Genomic DNA, 23,553 nt, shown 5'->3' with positions numbered 1-23,553 from the left:
CTAGCTTTAGCATTACATCCAGGTCATATAAGGAAACAGCATCAAAACTGCAGCACCCCAGACATCTCACAAATTGTCTGTTGAAAATGTGACTAACAATCTAATCTACCTTGTTAAACTCTTCTTTGAACATAGAAAATGAAAACTTTTTTGTAGCCCTGATTAGAAGTTAATTTTCATCACAATGAACCCTTATAAATAAATATATCACATCTGATTTGAATATGACAACAATTATAAACAAAGCTTGTAAGGCTTTTATTTATTTATTTGCCATAGCCTAAATTAATATTGCTTTGTCAGATATGACAAAATAATGTTTTACTGTCCTTTTGTGGACAATGCTCTAGTACATTAACATAGTGGATTACTCTGATTTTTGCCACTACAGCTCTATCTTCTTAAAATAGTGTTTTCTGAATTTAGGTCTTTAACCATCTTCAGGATTGTACTGTCATCACTTTGTTATGCTCGATTAAAATGTGTTAATATATGGATATTTTACTTTAAATTATTGTTTAAGCACAATATGAGGCAGTAGTACTGAGATAAGGAGGATGAGAACATTAACTGGACCAGAGAGCAACAAGCACGTATCTGCCTCCTCCAGACACTCCAGCACAGGACCGTTCAGGTCCAGCCACTGGGGCCCAGCCCAGTACCCAGGGACCTGGGCTCACTGCCCAGACTGAGGAATGCAGTTGCTGCTTTCCCCTTTTCATGTTCAGCCCGTAGCAAAGCTGAGCACCTATCCCAGGGAAACACACACTGAAAAAGGACAGTGGCACAACAGACCACAAAAGGCTGCCCTAGTCAACAGCTGCCTTTGGCAACACTTACACACAGAACTCACATGACATAGACATAGACATATACAGCTGAGACCCCTTCCTCCTTTCTGCCTAGTAGAGATAGAAGTTCACTAGTGAATGCACACACAGAGCACTTTCTAGGTTCAAAACAGTAGCTGGTACCACTTCCATGCACGCACACAGGTCCCACCAGTGACTGGTGCTGAGACCCCTGCACTCACTTCCGTAGCTGGCACCACAGGCCAAGGTGCCCATTCCTGACCTGGCTCCAGTGGCTGGCACTGGGGTTCACACACCCGCATCCCAGTCTCGCCAGTAGCTGTTGCTTAACCTTTTCAGTTCACATATGCACAGGACAGGGTACAAATATGTACAGAGGTAGTTAGGAAAATGATTTAATGAGTGAAATATATAAAAAAGACAAGACAGACTGCAGAGATCAGACACGGGGCTCAGCCAGACAAGTGTACTGGTCAGTGCTGTTTTACATGCAACCATCCCATTTTATACCCTTTCAACTACACCCTCCTTTATTCCCCCCTGCTCCCTCTTTCTTCTGCAGACTTCCACAACCACCACCACCGCCACCACCACCCCCATGGTGGGGGGTGAGGACACACCCCTACAGAGATCTATAGTTTCCTGTCTCCCTCCCAACTTGGGGGTCCCTTGGTTCACAATTTTATCAGTTGCAAAGTTTATCCTTCCTGAAAGTGGTGCCTGGAGCTTGTTAGTCTATCAATTAGTGTGGCTGGGAGGTTTGTTTCTTGTGGTTGCCTCCATTTGTCTTGTCAGGTCTGTGTCTCATCCTCCTGATTTAGGAATCCTCAATCAGATAATCCTGCTGGAATACCCTTCCTATATTCAGTCTCTCTCTTCTTGATTAGTGCAGCTGCATTTGGTCATTGTCTTTCATTTTTACCAATTGATCAGGATTTCTGTTTGTGAATGTTTGTTCCTCCCCCTCTCATTTTTCTTCTGTGAACCCCTGAGTCAAACAATTTATCCAAGGAATAAACCATCTCAAAACTCCACATATCCTTACAGAGAAAAGTATTTGAAGCTCAGTCATTACCGTAACAAATAATTCAGGAAAATTTATCTGATCAGAAAGTGCATACCTGGTTTGACAGCATTATTTGTGTGTGTTTTTTTTTTGTTTGTTTGTTTGTTTTATCATCTGCACCTTTTTCCTTAACAAATGTGATTGCAACCCCTTCTACCCCCCAAATGCATGTTTCGATTTCTCCTCTGGTTCACAAGGCTGGGATGCAGTCAGGGAGACAATAATCTTTGCGTGATTTATCTGACAAATTGCGAACATGAACAGTGCAACGGATGGCTCATAAAATCAGCTGAACATTGAAGTGTAAACATAAATGTAATGTCAGACCATTCTGAATACCCAACTCCTTGTAATGACCTGCTTGTCCAAAAGTAATCATGAAAGAAGGAACATTGAATTAATTTGGTATGTGTCAGTTGGCCTGTTCCAATATATGTAGAAACCTAACAATAGTATTCATCAGTGGCTGCTGTGTTACCCCAAAGATACTGCTCTTAGTGCTGTATCTTTATCTAAGGTATTTTCTTTAGATTACAGTTTTGCTTAAGACAATAGTGTCGTTACTATGGCTTTAAAGCTTTGTAATAAATTTTGATCAAGTAACATAGAATTTGAAGTGACGTGAAGTAAAATTGATAATGCATGTGCTAAAACCCTCAAAACACAATTGTGAATAGGGAACTGGCTTAAGCAGGTATATTAACAAGGAATTTATGCAGGGTTTGTACCATTCTTAGCAATGATTTCCCCATGAAACTGTCAGCCAGAGCATCCCCATGCAAACCATTACTTTGGCAGTAGTGGAGCTCCTTGATTACAGAGGAGAAGCATGTAATTCCTTGACCTTGGATATACTACTCCTGGAATAGTTTGTCAAGCTCTGGGCCAACAGTGCAGGGAAGATAAATTGGAGGCATAGGATTAAGGAATGGCAGATTAATCAAAGGGAATGGAAATATGCCTCAAACCATGCTCCTTCACTGTGTGTGGCCATAGGCAAAGGTGACTGTGGAAGAATGAAGGAGGTTGTTCGATATTACAGCTGGAGACAGTGTGATGGCTCCATGCCTTTAATGGGAAGTTATTTGGCCCTGGGGTCTGCTGGAAGTCTTTAATCCAATATCAGCTAGCTCCCTGGGAAGACGTTTGGGTTTGTGCTGGGGCTGACTCTGAGTGAAAGGCTTTGCAGGAGTACCTGCCAATCCTATGCTGAAATAAAAATTTGCCCCTCTTTCCCCTCCCCTTTTTGTTGTTGTTGTGGGGAAGGAAGGAAACAGTTTTTTTCCTGTGGAGTCTTGGAGATATACACAGTTCGTTTTGATGCTTGGCAGTTCTTGTCTGCTGTGGAAACAGCCCAGCCTGTTGTGGCAAAACTAAAGGAAATATGCCTTTGCTCCCCTGACAGCTGGTAATGCTTGTCTCTGTTCTGAAAATGAGTCTTGACTTCTACAGAAGAGACCTTAATGCCATTTAGAAGATCCAGTTCTGTTTAAAGTAGAAATCAGCAAGGAATAAGGCTACAGATGTTGACACTGTAGGCCTTGGTCTGCACAGCGGCTGGGGTTTACCTCAGGCTGCACTGGGCACCTCCTACACAAGGCTGCTGGACCACCACCTCGCTGCCCAAACACAGGGCGCTGCAGCCTTCAAAATGCCAAATCCTTGATCTTCAAAAAATGGCCTGGCTGTGATAGCTTTTTTCCTTGTCAGCTTCCCCACAGTTTGTGCTGGCGTAGCCTGTGGCCTTGCTGCATGCTTCTCCCAGTAATGGAGCTTCACTTGACGCGGTGACTTCATGCTTCAGGTTGGTAACTTAAAGATCTCACTTAATGCTGAAATTAAATTTAAGCAGGGTAAATGCTGAATACAGCTATTTTTTCACTTTGCTACCCTAAGTGTGAAGGCTTTTCAGCCTACAGTAAATGTAGTAGCTTTGATGAGGCAGTGGTAACGGGCCCTATGCTTTTGCCCCAACTGTGAATGACAATGCAAACCCCAAAAGGGTTTTATAACAGCACAAATGATTAAAAGAAAATACCTTATATAATTAACTAACATTGGTTTGGAAGTAACCTTGCTTGCTGTGCAAAATGTTGATGGAATATACATGTATTCAAGATACACAATTCTAGGTAGCCAAAGATGCTTTTAAAGCAAGGTGCTAATTTCTGGGTTTTCTACCTACTTTTGTGGAATGTGAATGGGAGAGTAAAATCTGGCATTTGCTTTCCATTGACTGGATTTGAAATCAGCACTGCTGAGAATAGGTTCGTTTGGCACAGTTCTGCTGTTCTTCATTTAATTTACCCTTGTGTGAAAAATGATAGATGCTTTTATAAATTGTCACTTTTCCAGGACGTTCAGAGCTCTGTCTTAATAATGTGTTTTGACAGAAATGGAAGCTCAAAGTTTTTGTTCTTTTCGCCAGTTCTTCAAAACCAAAATCATCTCTGATTGAGAAGTCTTGATTTGGTGTGTTCCCATTTCTGTTTTACCAAAGAACAAGGCTTGTCTTGGTGTCAGAGTTCTGTCTATGATGAAAACTGCCCTAGGAGCAAGAAGCCTGAGCAGAGCTTGTTCTTGATATGGTGTTCATACTGGTGAATGTTGTAATGGCTTGACTTTATAAAGATCTCACTGATGCATCAGGTTTTGGTTAAAAAATGTCAGAATAACTCAAGAACATTGAATGCTGCTTTGGCAGAGCTTTACATCCAGGTGATCATATGTCTTTCATTTGGTAAAGAATAAATGATCAAGTGTTTGATTTACATTGATTGTTTTAAATGTATTTTTATTCTGAAACAATTTACAAGAATGTTAAATTACTTTAAAATTTTAGATATGAATGCCAGAACATTGCTTCTCCCCGCCTCCCAGAGGATATAGATAAGTTTCATTTTATAGTATGTTGATTACATAATTATTTGAAACGTCTGCATTTTCTTTTTGAGATGATATAAAATGGGGCTGTCAGAAGGCTTGAACTTTTAATAATGAAAACTCCTTTGAAGATCTGTGATAGTTTGAAGAAAAGTAATACCTTAAGGTTGCCTGAATATATCTTAAGATCTCAGAAATTAAATACTTTTTTCCTTTTTTGAGTGGTGGTGGTGGATAAAAGTAATAGACAAATCTTATGTAGTGATTTGCACAGTGATATGCTGTTTTCATCAGTTTCCCTGTCTGGCTCCTCTTGTTCCCACAATAGTCATACAAAAGTCAGCCGTATATTGTAGCAGTATTCCCACCCTTCCCCACACCCCGCACCTTTCATCCCCCTCAAAAAAAAAAAAAAAAAAAAAGAACAGATGTTTGTTGTTCCCATTCCTCTTCACAAGGTACAGAACAATGTGTGGGAGATTGTTCAATTATTTTATGATAAAACATAGCCAATAACTAAGGCAAACACTAGGGAAATGATTCTGTGCTCCCTTGTCTTCCTATGGTTCTTCCTTTGTCTATGCTGTAACTATTGCAAAAGTAAATCCCATTCAGTTGGTAATACCAAACTGTTAGCAAATACCTGCTTTTTTGGTAATTCAACTTAGGAGTTTCATCTTTATCGTGTCAGTTATACAAATAGTTCTCAAGTAAGAAGTCATTTGATGAAACAAATCAGCTGTTTCATAAATAGGTCTTGGTGTGGATTTTGGCTAATTCACGTGAATTATCAATGTCCATATGGCTTATTACTCTCTTCAGCCAGGCACCTACTTCTGGGCACCGCCAGAAGAAGTATTAGTACAGGTAAGCATGTAATAATTATCCTTCAGAATACTCTAAACATTTGTGGTCTGTGGCTTCCTGAGTGGTATCTGCTTTTAATGGCTATTGGTAGACTCTTTTTATTCCATATAATTGTCTAATCCTGCTTTGAAATAAGTAGTGCCCACAACTCAATGAGACAGTGTAAAAAATGGTCTTTTGCTTTGTCCCATTTCTGCCTCATTCAAGGTTCCTGCATCCTTGCCTCCTTGTATTTGGAAACATTGCTTGTCCACCTTCCCATTTTGAGTGTGATTTTTCAGTCTTCTGCAATGTGCTGCTATGGTCAGCTCTTTTTCAATTGAACAGTCCTAGTCTATTAGGTTCTTCCTGTTAGAAAAGGCAGTCTGTGGTTTCAATTGTCCTTGTTGCTCTCCTACTTTCTCCTCTGAGGCGAGGGATGACCTGCACATAGTATTAAATCTATGTGAGCAGCATGAATTTGTGCAACAGCATTCTTGGTGTGATGGGATGGAAAGCATGTTATGGTGTCACATTTGGACTAGAAAGAAGGAACTTTTTTTGTGCTGTCTCCAGTGTGAAACTAGGGAAGTTTGTAGTGTATACTATAAAAGCATGTAGACCTAAATTGTGGTGCTGGGCAGCGAGGAGGGATGTAACACCTACTATCAACAAGTGACAGCAGGTTCACTTTGAACCACCTGAAATTTTTGGGCTATTTTTGCAACTTGTCTTGCTGCCTAGAATATCAATATCAGGTCAGCAGTTGGTCCTAAATAAGTCTTTAGTAAAAATTAAAGAGTGGCTGCTGATAGTATTGTGTGTATTATACCAGGAAGGAAAAGGAACCTAAAACTGGGGGGAAGGATACCTGGAACAAACAAAGTTCTTGGAAAACTGAAGGATAATAAGTTTGGAACATTATTTGAGCAGCTAGACTTTTTAAGAATGTATAAAAAAATCATGCATCTCAGTTGGTTTAGAGCTATATTCAGTTATGCTAGAAATCCAAAGCATAGTTTCTCAAACTTGGTGGAAATTCAGCTGTAGTCGTAATGGTTTGGAGTTGATAAAGAGACTGCGAATGCTTCGTGAGCTTCAATACTGTATGAGCATTTTAATGCTGGTCCTTTATTTTGTATGTACCAGAGTATACACCTGAGAGAGTACGTTTCATAACAACTGTAAATATTTCAAGAGTAGATGTCATTAAGCTGGTAATACAAAACTGTTAGCAAATACCTGCTTTTGTAAGTAAGTCAAAAGCTATGTTTCCTTCAATTGGGGGCTGGTGGGGAGAGTGGAGGCAAAGTAAGGTGATTCTCAATGAAATAACAGTTGGGTATATGAGAGAGAAAATGCTTGGCTTGATTTAGCTCTGTGGATTTTTTGGTTTGTTTGTTTGTTTTGGAGTTACTCTTATGACAAAAATGCATAATTTGGTAAAAGTAGAATCTGAGATGGGAAAGCCCCACTATATACAAAGCCTCATGAACGATGACTTGATTTTGAGGTGGTGCCATTGAACTATCAGCCTCCACCATATTTCCAGAAATATCTGTGGTAGTTCCTCAGTGTTTGTGCTCTGACATTGATTTACTTGAAACCTGGATTAGCTAAAACATACACACACACTTTTTTTTTTTTTTTTTGAGTTTTACAGACTTGCTTTTGTGGGAAACTAAAAACAACCAAGAGGAAGGTATCCAAGTAAAAATTGGTCAGAAGAAAATAACGCTTTCTTCTAGTAAAATGACAGTGTTTCATTGAGTGGGAACCGGAGTACCATCAGAGAGACCCTTCCTATCTGAACTAGTCTGATTCAAAGCAGTGAAACTAAAATTTAGGATAAAATATGATTTATCCTATAATGCCTATAATGGAGATAGTTGTTCATTTCTCATCCTGTACTTTAAGGGGAAAAATTAATATTTTAGCAGTTATTTGTGAGTAGATATGGGCTGTGCAAAAGAAACTACTGGCCTTCCAGTTTAAGCAGAAGAACCATAAATTTTAAAGCAGGGGCTTGGTATTTTGTGTCTGGAGAACCCAAAAACATTAGCCTTCAAATTATAATCCAGATTTGTAAGTGGAGTGTATATATATATTATTTTACATTGAATAAACTTGTTTGTTAATGTGAATTAAAATTAAAGACAAATCTCTTAAACAACAAAAACTTAGAATAAGATAGTCATGTTTCTAAATTTATATGGGTAGTAGTTACCTTCCAAGCTAGTTTAGCCACTGATGTCTTTCCTGTTGGTCCATACTGAAGCAGAGTGGATGCTAGTCCCTGCATCTATACAGATCACTACATTTATTTATTTTTATTGTTTACTTTTTAATAGTTGAGGAATCAGTTAATTATGTGTTGCTAATATTGTATAAGCTGATTTTTGTTTGGTCTATATTCACAGACATCTTGTTCACAAATGGATGATAATCAATCTTTTCTCGACTATGAACCAAGCGTGAACGGCATTTGTAGGTTCCTTCACTGGAAAATCTTAGTTGAAGTTGTGATGTTGAGCTAAGTGATAGTGCAACCTGTGTAATATAGGTATATCCTACTCAGCAAACAAAACATTTGAGTCAGCAGATAACATCGTTTTTGCAGTTGCATAAGCTTTTGACTGCTGTGTGTTTATGAATACGTGTTTAAAGTAAATTTTCTAGCATTAATTTGTGCTAGTTTAATACATGCATAAAACATTAATCTTGGAGATTAAATAGGAGCTTCTTGTGCATCAGCAAAAAGTTATTTCCATCTAAGGTCATGAATTTTATATGTGAAAAATCAACAATTACTGTAGTGCTATTTCAAAATTTATTTCAGAGGATTTGCTTTTTCCCTCTCACCCTTCTCCCTCCCCCCAATGTTTGTGCATTTTTGTAGCTGGAAGGCTATAGTTTCTGCTTTTAGCAGTATTTGGTTTGGTGCTGTTACTATCAAGTTGTATTATTCTACAAATACTATGAACATACAAATCGTCCTGAAAGCTCTGGTAATTTGTATTTTTGTTTAGTACTGTTATTCCTAATAAAATGATATCACATGTTTATATTGTAATACAGTGAGCAAACAATACCATTTAAGTTTCAGTGTTCTCAGTGAGTAAAGTAGAAATAAAACAACTTTTACTAGTAACGATAAAATGCATGGTTGTCATCATTTCCCTAATGTAGATTTTTACCATGTTATCTGCGGGTATAAACAGGATCCTATCACATTGCAGAAACTGATTGAGTCCAGACCCATAATTAAGTTAGTCCATGTCACCACTTGCGAGTGATGTGGACAAAAATATGCACTGATAGAGCAAAGCAGCTGGGCTTGAGGATCTGGTATCTACAGTACACAGATTTAAGGATTATTGCTATATTGTAATATAATGTATATATTGTTAAAAATTTGTGCAGACTTCAGAGTGGCCCAGTGGACTGAATGCCTGTTTGTACCTGTGATGCCTTAGAGGCAGCTTTGGAGCGCCATTTTCAGTTTAATTCAGAGGAAGCACATTTTGTTGCTCCTTGCAACCTGTGTACAGGGTCTACTGGAAGAAAGTACCTAAAAAGCATCATCCTGACCTGAAATACAAGCGTTATAGTAGCAGCCCCCCTCTGTTTCTAGCATTGTATGGTGGGCTTTGGTGTTAGGAACACTACTTGTTAAACCTTTTAAAATGATGCAAACCTGTGTTTAATTAGGAACAGGTAAAATAGGATTGGGGTGTGAGGATAAACATTTACTGGTTACAGAAACTTTTCTGGCATTGTGATTTTTTGTTTGTTTGTTTGTTTTTTTAAAATTAAGCACCAGTATTTATGCTTTTGAAGTCTACGAATAATTTCTCTATATGGTGAGTACTATATGCATTAATTGTACAGTGTGGTAGTGTTAAATATCAGCTTTGTATATTATTAATTATTTTATATTGCATGTTATGTTTTCACATGGTATTAAGAAAGTGAGATATTTTCTTATACGTCCGTTGTGATGAATTTTACCTATACTTAATTTAGAAATACAACTTTTAAAATGAATCTCTTATCTGTTTCTATTCATAGTTCCGCTGTATTAATTTCCTATTGTTTTTTAAGACTATCAGTCTGTACAGCTGGGTTATCTTATGTAGTTGTGTGAATAACCCTACAGAATTCAGTCTTATTTTTCAAATGATTTTTGGCATGGTGGTGATAATATATTTTAATATGAATAAAATAATTGCAAAAATTTATTTTGTAATAAGTTTCTTAAAGTCAATGTATTGGTTGCAATTCTGCTAATCAACAACTTATAATTTGTGCATGGGCTAGGTGTGTAGAATTTGTGGCGACAGTCTGTGGAGTAGTAAGTCCTGTGACTGATGAAATCTAGAAACTGTACTTCAATAAATGCAGGTGATAGACAGCACGGCATTTAAAAATGCCTTTTGTAAATTTTAATAGCAGTAAAGATGTTGACTGGCAAACTTTCTAGCTTCAGCAGGATGATTGGCGCAATTACTTCCAGATGTTTTTATTTTATTTATGGTCTCCTAAAGGTGAGGATTTTGTAGTTTGTACAGTAGGCACTCAAGCACCCAGTGGGAGCAGCTGGGCTGCTAAATTATATTCCACTTATATGGAGTGATTGTGTTAACAGTTGACAGGCTGTACTAATTCAGTTTGTCAGCTGTGCCCTTGATAAGCAAATTATCTTAAATTTAGTGGTATGGGTTAGGCTTTTCTGCATAGTTTTGTGTGGCTCTCTAAAGCATATCCAGTTTTTGTAGCTGTGACTGGTACTGAGAGGTGAGTAGTTTGTTTCTTAAATGCCTTCTACATAAACATATTTAACCAGTGGCCGACACTGACCAGCTCTATTCTCTTTCTTTCCTTGTTTGTAGTTGTAAAAGTTGTGAAGTTTATGCCAGTGTGAAACTGCAACAGGTTTGTAAGTGCAGTCAGGTGCACTGACCACATAGTAGCTGTGACTTTCTTCTTTCCATGTCAAACAAGCATGAACTGTTAACGTGCTATAATAGAAACAGAGTCTCAGGGGAGATCTGAGAGTCTTTTTTGTTGTTATATATATTTTTTTGCTTTATTTTTATGCTTTTATATGTAATGATATTTTCTATGTTCATTTGTATGTAGAATTTAGCATTAGTGATAATTATTTAATTTATATAGATAAGAAATATTGTGGTTTAAGACAAGGGGGAAGAAAATGTTTCCTCTATTCATGTGTGAAAGGTTTGCTTAAAACTGAATTGTTGAACTCTGTACTCTACTGTATCTTGAACTCCGGTTCAAAGTTAGGTATCTCGCTTGGCAGGTGTCAGTACAGATTAGTCTTTATCATCATCAGTCTTTCTCTGAAATGGAAACCCAACCTAAATGGGAGCAGGCCTTGAATGACTATGATGTTAGTAAGTAACAATTATGCGAACTAGTTTATGCAGTAAACTTGAGGAGAAGAATAAAGATAAGAGTTTGTCAAAAGGTCCAAGTTAATAAGGTCACTGATTGTGTAAATGTAGTGTTGTAGTGAACATATTAATTGATCTTTCAGTTTTCAAGCTAGTTGTCTGAAGAACTATGTAATAAATTACCCAGGGTCTTGAGACTTCTGAGACTGCTGCCTATGAGAAATACTGCTTTCAGCGGATTGTGATGGAGATGCTTCTGGTGGTATACATTGAAGTTCCAATTGGAAACCAGCTAAGGGATGGAAAGAGCATACTCTGGGTTTGGCTAAATAAGGTCCTGTGAGACCCTTACTCCATTCTCAGGTCAGGTACTCAATTGTTCTATGACATTTGGAGGTTAAAGTATTAACTGCCTCCTATCCACCCAAAAAAAACTTAAGCTATTATGATGGGCAAGATAACGTATTGTGCTCAGCAGAGTAAAGTCGTGATTTCAGTTAGGGCTCAAGGCGCTATATTAAGTAAATCACAGAACACAAAACATGTCAGTATGTTTGTTAAGGTTTACATGTCACTCTGTCCAGTGCTTAAAGTAAGTGAAAGCCAGTTCAGCTGTAATTCATGTGCTGTCTTTGTGGCTAATGTTTGCTGTTTGACTCACCCCTTTTTATTCACAGGAAGCAGCTGTAATTTAGTGATTTAATGCATTGCATATGTTAAACTTGTGCTGAAGTATTGAATATGATGGATAACACTTGAGCTAGAGATCTGTTACATTTGGATTTTATTTCCTCATGTTATTGTTTTGTCTTGAGAACCAGTAAATACGGATTTGCTCAAAAAAGCAAGATGTATCCAGCTGAAGTCTCTTGATTGTCGCTGTTATTTTTCGTAAGTTATTTATCTTGAATATTTTCTCTGACCAAATTAGTGAGCACTTCACAAGGTGTAATATGTTTATTTCCAGACTGGCCCTCTGAAATATTGCCATCTGCTCTCTTTGGATCTCTAAAGGATAGAAAAACTACTCAGTTTTTGCTTTTAAACATCTAAGATTTCTCTTAGGTTTTGCTTTGCCCAAAAATCTTAAATTTAGGCCATTGAATTCTGCTGAACTGTCAGAAACCCTGGATATGCCAAAGCTCTGAGCACTTTTTCCGAAGCTTATGTTCCTTAACTGCCTTATGTTGTGCTTCTGGTCTTAATCTGACACACCTCAGAAGCTGGGCCACTCACTCTTGCCAAGACTGAGACTTCTCAGGAGTTGAAGCTATTTCTCTGCTTCATCTGAAGGTATTTGTTAACTTAGAGTGCAGCATCCTTCCTGGGTATCTTATATAAATTACTTAATTGTAAGAAGGCTCATATCAGAGGGTTGGAGCACCTCTGCCATGAAGATAAGCTGAGAGAGTTGGGGTTCTTCAGCCTGGAGAAGAGAAGGCTACTGGGAGAACCTGGTTTGACCTGGCCACTCTATTCTGTGATTCTATAAAATGTGATAGACAAGCTCAAATTAGACAGTTGTCATGGAGGATTTGAATTAATTTCCACTCTGTTCTTCAATGTGGAAGCATAACAGCTTCAACAAACAAGATCTGGGAAGCTCCTCTGCTGAAGAGTATATAGGGACTTTGGCTATTTAGGGGCTAGGGCAACAGTAGTAACTGTGAAAGTTGGGCAGTCAGCTAAATTGCTATTTATGTCAGCATAATGGAAACTTGTGTGGAATGAAAAAGGAAGGGCCTTTTTGTTTCCCAGATCATTACTGTAAGTTAAACGCTGAATCTGGATTTCTTAGCCATCTATGTTTTTTTTTTTTTTGGGGGGGAGAAATAGAATGTGTGGAAAACCTGGATAATTCTCTATACTCAGCTATGCAATTGAACAAGGAATGGATATGAAATGTTACAGAATTCGGAAGAAACTTGAACCTCCTGGGTGGGCTTTCCTGTAAGGGCTTATGATGACAGACTTGGAGAGCATCTTTCTTGTTTTTATGCCTTTAGAAGCCTCACATGTCAATAAAGACTCCTTGAATTGAAAGTTTGTTCTCCACTTCTCTGAGCTTAAAGCATTACTTGCTTAATCTAAAAAGAAAACTATTGTGGTTATGAAATAATTAAATGACCTTGGAAAAGTGCTGCATTTAGAGAATAGTCTTATTGTGTTAAATGTATTTTTTCACCCAGAATGTCCTCAAAATAACTCAACACTTAAGTATACTATATCAAATATACACATTTGGCATCTATTTCACAAGAAATTGTTTGTACAATTTGTTTTTCCCACTTAGCTTTATGCCATTAGGTTTCCTTCAAGTGGTTATTTCTTGAAAAATTACTTCTTTTTCACTAGGGTGCCTCTGTCTAGTAGTGAAAATCTTAAAATTGTTCTTAAGAATCCTGATTCTCTGTTGCTCATCCAGCTCTAAATTTTATGCATTGTGGTGTCTGTTTCTTTATAAAGTGGTTACTGATGCACTGAGAATTTTAATGAGAAAAATGCACAAAGACTAAAATATTTTTAGATACAAATATATATCAGACAGTGGACGATGCTTATAGCTGTTTAATATTGGATTTCTTAAAACTTATTTTTTGTCTATATTCTTCCACCTTCTCTCTACTCTCACTGCTTACTATGTTTAAAAAGAAAAATAAAATGCAACAAAAAGATACTTTCTGAAAACCGAGAACTGAAATGTGTTGTTTTAATAGGGAGAAGTTCTGCTAGCCTGCTGCTCTTGATAGTGTTTATAACATTGAACATCTTCCCTTCAAAAATATTGTCTGTGTTTAAAAAGGAAGGAGTGGGAAAGCTTGTAGTTGTCCTCGTCCTGAAGAACTAGGATGAACTATAAGTAGATTCATCTGTTGTTTAACTTAGGAAACTTTTTAACACCTTTTGAGGAATCAGTGCTTCACCTTCTGTGCAACAAATACTGAATGACACTTAGTTGTATCTTTCTTGCAATATCTATTGGAATGCTTTTTTTTTTTTTGGAATGCTATTGGAATTCCTTTTAGATCCTGATTAAAACCTCAATCTGTCTTAAAATGCAGAGGCAAATTAATTTCTGGTGTTACCACCAAAGCCTAAGAGTGTTTTGTCTTCACTTAGTTTTGTGCATCAGGGCAGCTCTGCCAAATACAAAGTTTTGAATACACTTCTTAAGCCTTGAGTATCAGCATCAACTTTAATGGTGTGGTGATTTTTGCAGTTCAAAAAAAAAATAGTTTGCTGATTTGTCTAAACTTACCTGGGAGAAAGCAAAGAGGAGGTAGACATCTCTTTTAAGAATCATCTCTGTTTGTAGGACACATGGTTTATAGTCTCAAACTATTTTTGAAGGAAGCTACCAGACCCTGAAATTTGCAATCGGGACCTATGAGCGTTAAGTGATGTAGTTGCTTTCAGTAAGTACAGTGACATTCTGAAGTAGCATAATGCTGAACAAAGCCATAACATCACTGCAGTCTTGCATGCTAATCCATTGTTACTGTATTCTGATGCCTCAGCTTATGCTCTTGGAAGAGGTAACTGTTTTGTGAAAGCATTAACCCAGTCTGCTCTGATGTGTTTCTGGTGTGAAAAGCAAAATGCTAGCCTTGGTCTTATGTAGCCTTAGTTTGAATATATGTATAACATATTGTTAGTGGGCAAAAAGGAAAACAATTATTTTTCTGAGGGTGGGGGAAACTGTTTTTGAGGAGCTGGCGATTCTTTCGTAGCATCAAGTGTTCTTTCAGTTGTATAACAGTAAATAATGAAACATACTATCTTTGGACTAAGATCTAAAACTAAATCAGCCTAACAGTGTCTAGGAAACAAACTATGATTCTTAACCTTTTTATAGCTTGAGCATCTTTGTTTCTGTGATGTAATTGTAGCTACCAGAAGTGTCTAATTTTAAAATGCTCAACTACATTTAGATTTTAAGAGTTAAAGCAAGCTGTGAAAAAGTGAATATTCACCTTAAAATAAGTAACTAATAGCCTGGAAAAAAAAAAGCTAAGAAGTTTGGTATGTATATGTGAAAGCTGCTCTTTGCTCTAACCCTGACATGGTGGAAAGTTAATGCCTGAAGTAATCTTACTGAGTGGAGGTTATAAAATACTAGAACAAGAGGTCAGATGATGGTGTGTTATAGTGGTATAAAATCAGCAGTCATTTTCATGGTGATGCTGAGTGTATTTTTTTGTTTGTTTGTTTAAGCCCAGAGCTTTACTGTAAAAACACAAGTATTCAAGCATTCTTTAACCTCCCCACCTCCCACCCTGCATTTCTAGTTAGATGTGTTTATCTTTGTGACATTGAGATGTGGGACTCCTGTTTATTAAGAAATTAATGTGACAGATTTACTGTATGCAACAAAGAAGAGGTGATGACATTTCTTCTTTGACAGAGAGGAATTGACCGTACAAGCTTTATTTTAATTTGCGTCTATTTATGAAATATATTTTGGTTTGCACTGATTAAAAATTTGTGAAGAATGGGTGATGTTATATTAACACTAATGAAGAGCACGCCTACTACATTTTGCATGCAGTTGCCATAGTGACTGTACTGGAGAGTGACCCAAATTAATTTCCCACCAGTCACTAAGTGCCCCGTCAGGTTTCTTTTGTGCTAGGGATAAGCAGGCTGGAACATGCTTCTTTTTTTTTTTTTGGAAGATGCTCACCTTATTATTTATCTCTGTATTCTTGAAAGCAGTTGCCAAGCTATGTCAGTCAACCAAAATCTAACTTCTTAATTTATGCAGTCAAAATGTGTGATATTTACATATCCCCATTATACAAAAAGGATTGTTTCAATTAATAACTAGTAATTGGTTGGAAGTAAACTTCGTTTAAAATCTCCATAATAATTGAAGTAGACAATAAAATATGGTTATTTGAAACCACAGGCTTTATGCTGTTCTGCCACTTCAACGTAATAGATTTCAAAATTCTTCCTAGTTGAACAAATCTTTACTGAGCTTGATCTGAGAGGCCAGAGAATACCATGCTTGGTATATCTAGTTAGCTCTTCATAATTCATTAGAAGAGTGCTTGGTGGATGTCAGTGGAAAAAGGAGTCATTTGGCAAGAAAACAATATAAGCATCTAATAGAAGTATTAGCTGCTTATTGCTGGTAGCAGAGTCCTACTTCAAAAGACATTTTGCTTTTGTAGTCACTCTGTCACGTAAGTGACACGAGGCCAGTCATTCAAGCTTAAATTGATTACTTCAATTATTGTACTCAGTAACATAGCAAGGCATTTTGGTGCTGAGCAGAACTTCATACGATTTTGCTCAGTTTGTGGGGTGCATTTTTTTAAGCTTTGAGCTTCCTGTCATATACTACTGCTCCCATTTCTACACCGTCATGGTAAGCAACAGCCAGGATGGCAATTTGTGCATGCATTTCCCCTTACTGAATATTTCTTTTTTGTTGTTGTTGTTGGCTCTACCCTTGTTGTGTTGTACTCGCTAGATTATTTCTGCATCAACAGATGCATCTTTCTTACTTAAAGCTCACTTGTTACTTGCCCCTTTGTGCAGTCTTTTCTTATATATACAAAAGGTCATTTCTATATGCAGAGTGAGTGCATCAATATTAAAATATATATTTTTTTTTTAGTTTGAAAACAGTGGCATTTCTGGTATATATTTGCATAGACAGTGTGTAAGATATTTTACAGATATGCTCCTAAGTTGCCTTGTGCACATAAGCTTAACAAATATAAAGTGCAATATTGGTGTTTATTGTGTAATAACTGTTCAAATTTGATAGCACTTAGAGTTAAGTTATCAGCTTGTACCTAGCCAGTGTTCACGTATGCAAATTAATACGTAAATATACATAACATCTACCTTGCTGATTTGTTTATTAAGGTAGAGCTTTCACAAACTGATTCTCGTCATGGGTAGATTAATTTAAAAACCTAAAATAAAGAGCAACTTTTTTCTTCGTGAGACATGATTTCAAGAGAATGTTTAGGTTTCTTAAACCCTTTTGCTGATCCAACCAAGATTAAAATGCATTTGTTCTTTCTAGTATGGGCTTTATTTTATTAACTTTTTGGAAGAAATGTGAAGAAACTCTGCAAACGTAGTATTGTGTTCAAACTAACACAATGCTTTTAATCACGGAAAATTTACCTAGTTTCTCCTTACTCAAAATGTTAAAAATTTTTCTATCTTTAGACTTGCTACACAAATATAGTTGTTTTCCATCTTGTACCATTAAATATACTGGAATTTCAGTTGATATGTTCTGTCTTACAGCTAATTATATGTTTTATGTAGTGTGGCTTTTTTATTCTTTCTTTGACAAATATCCTTTAAAGGGATAAATCTATGTTCAAAACCTAAAGACTGACTGATTTATAGCTGTTTGGATGCGTGCACAAACTTGAGGCTTAGGAAAGCTTAACCCTTAATTCTTTGAGGAGTTATTTTTGTTTCAAGAAAGAAAATGATAGGACAGTCTCTCCATGGACTTAACGCAGGCAGGTAGTCAACTTCAGAGGAAGGCACTGAACAATCCTAAGTAGATATCTTGCCTAATTTTGTAGTGTTTAAAAAAAAAATAAATTAAAAAATATGCTGTTGATGACTAACAATATTCTATTTCTGGAATACTAATTTCTGTAGAAGCCAGGCTATTTATGGGAAAATACTCTTTCTTCAGAGATATATTTGAAAGTTACTTTCTTTCCAAGAGGTAAATTTTCTTGTCATATATAAAATCTGATAGGGTGTTAAGGGCTGAACACTTATGTTTGGTTTGTGTTTGCAAAGTTCTTAGAGAAGAAAATCTAGTAGCTTACTTGTTTTGAAGTCTTATTCCTTATGTAAACTTGTAATCAAAATATCAAACCAGGTAATGCAAGGCAGAGACAGACTGGGGAGGAGGAGGATGGGGCATGGACAGAATCTGCACTGATTCAAGAAATTTCTTGCCCCTATAAACTGCTAAGACTGGAGAATACTTGCTGTATGCGTACTGAACACATCAAAGAATAAGTGGACTGTGTGATGTGGTTGCTTTTAATATTAAAGGACTAAATTTGTTGATTTGGGATGTCCCATGTAGCCTTGTGTTCTCTATTTCAAGTCTCTTCCACAATAAACATAATAGACATAAACTCTCTTTCTCCCAGAGACTCAGCAAAAGTTCCCTGTTCAGCCATGCCAGTCTTCTTATGTCACATGGAGACAGCCCTTGTGCAGGTTCTCCTACAACTTGAAGACTTCCTTCCTGAGGAGCATCCAGCCCTCATGTATCCCTTTGCTCAATTTTGCCCTTTCAACTGACTCCCAAGGTACCCTCCCTACCAGTGTTCTGGACAGTTTAAAGTCTGCCCTCCAGAAGTCCAAGGTAGCAGTTCTACTCACCCCCCTCCTGACTTCACCAAAGCTTGGTTCAGTACATGTACATTGGAAACTACTACATATCAATATAAAATAGTCACGAAAAATAGTCACGTATAGGCAAAGTGGGAAGAATACTCAAAGCCATCCAGAAGCTTGTGTAAATATAATGCTGATCTGTCTAATAAAGGTAAAAGATTGGAAGATTATGAAATGCTTAAAACAGTGTCTTCCTCGTATAAAAGCTAGATTTTTACCCAGATATTTCACCTACCTTAATTTTTTTTAAAGGCTACTATAAAGATATCGGTGGCAAACTAGTGTTTGGAAATTGGATATGGAAGAGAAGGTAGAATACACTTAAAATGCACTGTAGCAGTGTGAATGTGTACATGTGCCTGCATATTGAAGTGCGAAATCTTGAAAACTTATTTTTATGTAAGTGTTGTCAGGCACAGATGGAAGGAGTTGTATCGGAAGAACAGAACGAGAGTTTGTGATAGTGTTTTAAGAACTTACCTCTCTTCTCCAGTTTAATGCTGTTCTTTTTCAGGTGATAACACACAACTGTATTATCTATTGCAATGTGCAGAACAGTGAGACTATGTAAATAGCCACTGAGGGCTAGTTAGGTGTACTTTGATTTGGAGTGGGTTTGGAATAACTATTGTTCAGTTGGGGGAAGGAAGAAAAGAGAAAATTGAATATGCTTAAATATTCTTATTTCAATTGTTAAGTTTTATTTTTAACTTTTCTAGATCTCATTATTGAGGATGAATGTTTTTGCTTTACGTGCAGGAATTAGAGAAAAGGGTGATTGCTGAGTGACATAGTCCCTGAAAACATAATTTTATAAAGCAAATATTTCCTTACTCCTGCCTCAGCTATAGTGAAAATACTAAGTTTTATACTTCTACTGCAGAAAAGAGACAGGGATGTCTTTTTTTCTTCATCCTATCCTACCTCCTCACCTGTCTCCATCTGGGAGTTTGCTGAGGGCTATCAGAGAGCAGCACAAGGGATCTTATGCAGGGAGCTGAATGCTGAGGGACCTTCAAGAGCACTACTGTAGTGGGAGTCTTGGAGAAGGGAGGTTTAGCAAAGTCACTTTTAAGGTGTAGAGTCATCAGATTTACAGAGAGGATGCAGAAGGCAAGCTGGGAGAGAAAATTTCTGATCAAAACATCTCCAAACACATTCACTATGTCATTACAATGAATGACTGTATGGCAAGAATGACACAAAACTTATTATTTTCTACAACGCAGCAGTAAAAGTGATGGTAAAACTGAAAGTTATGTTGGGGGGAAGTGTAGAAATTTAATACCTGTAGAAGAGATGCAGGGTACTCATTAGCTCTGCCATGTTTCTGTGTTCATTGCTCCAGAAATGGATGCCACTGTTTACAACCTTTCATAATTATGCATGAAGAAGTGACACTTGTTCTTAATAGTAGGCTTGGTTTAGTGTGATGAAGACAAATGCAGCAAACACATGGAATACAAGAGAAAACAGTAATAGAAAGCGGAAGGTTGGTGTTCTTGAACTTCCTTCAGGGCAGCAAGATTTGTAGAGTTTGACGGATGACTAGAAGATTAGTCACTGGCAAAATGGATTGAGATTGCTGTTCAGTGATTTTGTTGGAGATCACTACTAGATCACTACTATTTCAATTAACTGAGCTTGAGGTTTGGAGAAAGTGGGGTCATGGAGGAGAAAAGTATATACATGTCACTGTTTAATTCAGCTGGTAACCATTCTGTGTCTGTTTAAGTTGAACTTGATTACAATAATCTGAAGAAATTAATTACTAATGAAGTTACGTACCCTGTAGATAGATGGATGAGAAATATGATACAGTTTAGGGGCTTTATTTTAAATCCTAAAGCTGGTGATGAAAGGGGTCTGTTCTTCACCTGTGTTTTTTGAGTTTGCTAATGAGCTTGTTTGATGGGCTGGGATCCATGGACGTCTTCAAAGATATGGCTTTTTTGTTTAAACTGCATTTTAACCATGGAAATGCTGTTATTCGCCTGAAAGTACTGAGTAATCTTGATCTACTTGTTTTTTTATACAAATGTGCATTAAGAAATGAAGTATGTATTTAGTATAAATAAAATTTTTATTTAGTATTACTTAAAATGACTAGCTAGATCACCTTATCAATGGCTAATACGTTAAGCTGGTATGCATGTTTTCTTTGTTCTCCACTATAAAGATATTGGCTGTGCAAGTGTTTTACAGATGACTGTAGTTCTTCTGGAGAATGCAATTGCAAATGGTGTACTCTGCCTAGGTGACTAGGCATGCAATACAAACACTAAACACTTTTTTTTTCCTTTTGACTGCTTTTCTGAAACTAGAAAACCAGTGAAAAATGATCTACCTGTAAGTGAACATTTTGCTACTTGGAAGTAGGTAAGAAAGAGCATGATATTAACCATGAGGAATCCTACTTTTACAGGAGGTCATGGTGAATGGAGCTTCAAGTCAAGATGAATTACTTGTGCAGTTTGTAATTTATTGAACTCAATGGTTTTCCAGAATGATCCAAAGTGGAGTTATATCATGGCTGTATTTAACACACGTGTTTTCTTGGCAAATGGTACCTCACCTTAGTGTTCTGACATTTTTTTTAGTTGTTACAAATCGCTGTTGTGTGAGCAATTGCAGAGAATAAAATAATTACTGGGTTCACTTGCACATTTACAGCAATACTGACATTTAACTCACAGGGCTGTGAAGTTCATTAGCAGGAAAAGTTCATTATGCAACTGAATTCCAATTCCCCCTAACCTTACAGCAGAAGCTGGCATTGCTGTTTAATATGAAACAATTACATCGTGTTATATGGTTCAGTGAGTAAAAATTTCTGCTAAAATAATCAAATGTTTACTGTCAAAGTATGAAATCTGCTTATTTTCTTCTGGTGAAAGCCATCATTAATTCATAAAATGCTTTCTTAAGTGTAATATAAACTAAAATCAACTAGTTTTCCTTTGAAGGCAGTAAGTCTGAGAGTATGCCATTTTTTTGAAGACTATTTGGCACACTAATAAATGTAATAAAACGTTCTTTTGTTGTTGTTCAGTTGTCTAAATGCAAGGTGCAGATAGGTTGCTGTTGTGCCTATCATGTTCTATTTATATATATAAAAACAAACTTATTGCTGGGTGGTGTCAATAAGCAGTTGTCTGTTGTTCAATGACAGAGAATTGTGCAGGAGTCCCAGTCTGGGTTTGCATCATGCTAGACCTTTCAGTCAAACACAGGAGACGAGACTCTAAACTCTTACATGATTAACTCCAGTACTTAGTTTTCTTCACACCTTTAGATTTTTGCCTAAAATTTTATTCCTTGTCTGTAAAACTTTTTGATGTATCTAAATAGGAGGATTGTTATAAAATTAGCTTCCAGGCACTTGAATGTAGCAGTATCTCTGTATTTTTCAACAACTAGAAAAACAGCTGTGGTCCTTGCTTGTTGAGAGTTGTGATTTTGTAGTGGAATTTCTGGTGCTCAAAAATCTATTCTTGATCCCAATGAGGGATTTTCAGGAGAAGGATGTAAAGTCTTAAGTATTCCTTGTGTATTTGCCTTGGCAATATCTATCCCCAAATTATTTCTAGCATTTCTGGGGCAAGTAATAAGGGAAAGAAATGGTGTTAATGAGTTGACCTCTTAATGTTTTTTCTATCAAATGTATTAATGTACTTGTAACTCAAGGCAGGTGAAAAATGATTTCTGAGCTCTGCAGGGCAGAAAGAAAAGGTAGGTAGAAAGGCTAAGGTGAGCTACCACTGCTTCTTTTAGGTTAGAAGGTATGATGTCAGAGAGAACTTGTGCCTGGTGAAGTTTGAAAACCCAGCATTTGAATGGAGATATTTTATTTAGGTGGTTTATTATGAAAAGTTTGTGAACTCTGCACTTTCACAGTTCCCCTATGAAGGAGAGGGGTAGGAGAGGGTAACCAGGAGCCCTGTGAGAGTATGATGGACAGGGTAGCTGACCAAAGCTTGCAAGGTGATGTGATAGGAAGGAATCACAAAAATCAGCAAAATGGGGATTAAGCAGGGTCACCTCCAGGATTAGGGCTAGTCCTGTTAACATTTCTATCAATGATCTGGATGCAGGAGTGGAGCAAGTCCCCAGCAAGCTTGCTAAGGATACTAAACTGTGTCATGCTATTGTACTCCCTGAAGGGACAACAGGCCATGCTGAGGGATCTAGATAGATCGGAGCACTGTGTGAATAGCAACGGCATGAAGTTCAACAGAGGAAAATACTCTGTCCCAGGTGCAGAATTGGCAGTGCAGGACACAAGTACGAACTGGGAGATGAGTGGCTAAATAGAAGCCCTGCAGAAAGGGATCTGGGGGTGCTGGTCAACAGCAGGCTCAACAGGAGTCAGCTGCTCCAGTGGAGGCTCAGACTGGACACCAGGAAAAAATTCGTTATCATTAGTGTGGTCAAACACTCAAACAGGCTTCCTAGAGAGGTGGTGGCTGCCCCATTGCCTATCAGTGTTCAAGAGACTTCTGGGCAATGCCCTCATTAATATACTTTAACTTTTGCTTATCCCTGAAGACGTTAGGCAATGGGACTAGATGATTTTTTTTGAATATCCCTTCCAACTGATATATAAGAATGAGAATTATCAGATTATCAAGGAAAAGCCTACAAGGCACCATTACGGAGAAACTCCTCTAAGCCTTTCTTAGGAACGCAGCATACTGGGGTGCCCCTCTTAAGTGCCTGTACACTAATGCATGCAGTATGGGGAATAAAAAGGATGAGTTAGAGATGTGTGTATGGTTGCAGGGTTGTGATCTTATTGGGAGCACAGAGACACGATGGGATGGCTCCCATGACTGGACTGTTACAACAGAAGATTACAGGTCCTTTAGGAAGGACAGGCTGTAGAGGTGAGGAGGGGTTGTTACCCTCTGTGAGAGACCAGCTGGAGTGCATGGAGTTCTACTTGGGGGATGGATAAGGAGCCAACAGAGATTATGGATTACAATTAAAGTGAAGACAGGGTTAGGCAACATCATAGTGGGGGCCAGGCACCTGACCAAGGAGACCAAGCAGATGAGTTCCTCTACAGACAGCCAGGAGCAGTCTCATGTTCACAAGCCCTGTTCCTCCTGGAGGACTTCAGCCACCC

General features: G+C 37.5%; 1 protein-coding gene across 39 annotated transcripts in view; it reads left to right on the top strand.

The window, feature by feature from the left end:
• Window positions 1–23,553, top strand: part of NRXN1 (neurexin 1) — a 725,995-nt gene that overhangs the window by 132,035 nt on the left and 570,407 nt on the right. The window contains exon 1 of one of the 39 annotated variants that reach the window (XM_083831655.1): window positions 9,601–10,404. The exons of the other annotated variants lie outside the window; for them this stretch is intronic. The gene's annotated coding sequence lies outside the window, so the exon portion shown is untranslated. Of the gene's footprint in view, window positions 1–9,600; window positions 10,405–23,553 lie in introns of those variants that run through there. 39 annotated transcript variants of the gene reach the window in all.

The sequence above is a fragment of the Anser anser genome, assembly GCF_964211835.1.
Source record: "Anser anser genome assembly, chromosome: 3".
Lineage (NCBI taxonomy): Eukaryota > Metazoa > Chordata > Aves > Anseriformes > Anatidae > Anser > Anser anser.
This window is presented reverse-complemented; position numbering and strand designations above follow the sequence as displayed.